The sequence below is a fragment of the Otolemur garnettii genome, unplaced genomic scaffold (genome assembly GCF_000181295.1).
Source record: "Otolemur garnettii isolate 467f Iridium unplaced genomic scaffold, OtoGar3 scaffold00014, whole genome shotgun sequence".
Classification (NCBI taxonomy): Eukaryota; Metazoa; Chordata; class Mammalia; order Primates; family Galagidae; genus Otolemur; species Otolemur garnettii.
The window spans coordinates 30,238,420-30,240,494 of record NW_003852409.1 but is presented as its reverse complement, the minus strand read 5'-3'; the positions used below and the strand labels follow the sequence as shown (position 1 = coordinate 30,240,494).

General features: G+C 45.9%; 1 protein-coding gene across 1 annotated transcript in view; it reads left to right on the top strand.

Moving 5' to 3' along the window:
• Positions 1-2,075, top strand: part of FAM129B (family with sequence similarity 129 member B) — a 21,679-nt gene that overhangs the window by 15,685 nt on the left and 3,919 nt on the right. The gene's annotated exons all lie outside the window — the stretch shown is intronic.

The following is a 2,075-nucleotide window of genomic DNA, read 5'->3' as shown; positions in this document are numbered from 1 at the left end:
GGACTACAGGCGCCCGCCACAACGCCTGGCCATTTTTTGGTTGCAGCCATCATTGTTGTTTGGCTGGCCCGGGCTGGGGATTTGAACCTACCACCTTAGGTGTACGTGGCTGGCGCCTTAGCCGCTTGAGCCACAGATGCCAAGCTGACTCCACAGCACCTTACCAAGGGTTAATAAGTGAAACTCTATCTCAAAAAAAAGCTGGGTTTTGTGGCAGATGCCTGTAGTCTCAGTTACTTGGGAGTCTGAGGCAAGAGGATCACCTGAGCCCAAGAATTTGAGGTTGCTGTGAGGTATGACGCTAGGGCGTCTACTGAGGGTGACATAGTAAGACTCTGTCTCAAAATAAATAAATAAATAAAATAAAATCAGAATCAAGTCTGCACTATTGTTACTCCAAATAAATCCCGTGAGTTACTTTGTGGTTGTTATTTCTTGAAGATCAAAGTATTTTTATTTTATTTTGTTTTTTGAGACCGATGTGCGGGTGTGCAGGACTTCAGGGTTGCCTGGCACTGGGGCACCCTGCTCAGGCTGCACCGTCCCGCCTCACTGCAGTACATGTACATGGAGAAGTAATGTGACAACTACATTAGTAGTTGTCAGTTTAACTCTTGATGACTTACTTGCAGTAAGTGTAACTTTCTCAGGTTACTCTCCTTTCTGCCCCTGGCAGATGGGGTCCTTCCAGGGGCTTGTTCCCTATGACCCATCCGAGTGCCATCTCAGCAGTTGTTAGTTTCCTGCAGGTTGTTACTTACTAGCTACTCCTCGGGAGCTAGACAGGACACTGAGAGGGGACATTTAGGCATTTATTCTGTGGAACAGACAACACTTGCTGTGCAGGGGTGGGTGGACATGAAAATACCTCTGGGTAGAAATGCATTGGTCAGAATGTTCTAGAGATGGTCCTTGCCCATCAGGAAAAGGGCTTTTTACATAATTAGCAGAACCAGACCATGCCATTCCAGAGCAGAATCAGCTTGGTTTTTATAAAACCAAGAAGTTCATTGAATCTGCTAAGTTGTCTCCCAAGAATGAGTTTCCCCCCTACCTCTAGCTAAGCAGAAAATGGTTATCACTTTTGGACTAGCAGTTTTCTTATCTCAGTTCCAGAAATACATGTATCAGGGTCCAATCTTGGAACACCTTGCTATTTTTACTGCATAGATTAATCTTTTTTTTTTGAGACAGAGTCTCACTATGTTGGCCTCAGTAGAGTGCTATGGTGTCACAGCTCACAGCAAACTCAGAGTCTTGGGCTTCAGTTATTCTCTTGCCTCAGCCTCCCAAGTAGCTAGGACTACAAGTGCCCACCACAATGCCTAGCTATTTTTTTTGTTGTTATTGTCATTGTTGTTTGGCAGGCCCCGGCTGGATTTGAACCTGCCAGCCCTGGTATATGTGGCTGGCGCCCTAGCTGCTGAGCTATAGGCACTGAGCCTAGATTAATCATTTTTATCAACTGGACCTCTGGAATAATTCAGCTTGCTAATGTTGCCACCAGTGGGTTTTTTTGTTTTTTTTTTTAGAGCCAGAATCTCACTTTGTCTCCCTTGATAGAGTGCTGTGGCGTCACAGGTCATAGCAACCTCCAACTCCTGGGCTTAAGTGATTCTCCTGCTTCAGCCTCCCGAGTAGCTGGGACTACAGATGCCCATCACAATACCTATTTTTTTATTGCAGTTTGGCTGGGGCTGGTGCCCTACCCACTGAGCCACAGGCATTGCCCTACTAGTGTTTTTTCTTTTTCCTGAGACAGAACCTTACCCTGTCACCCTAGGTAGAGTGCTGAGGTATCATCATAGCTCAAAGCAACCTCAAACTTTTGTTCTCAAGTGATCCTCCTGCCTCAGCCTTTCAGGTAGCTGGGACTACAGGTACCTGCCACAATGCCTGTTAATTTATCTATTTTTAGTAGAGGTGGGGGTCTCTCTTGCTCAGGCTGGGCTGGTCTTGAACTCCTAACCCCAGCAATTCATTCTTTTTTTTTTTTTTTTTTTTTTTGAGACAGAGCCTCAAGCTATCCCCCTGGGTAGAGTGCCATGGCATCACGCTCACAGCAACCTCCAACT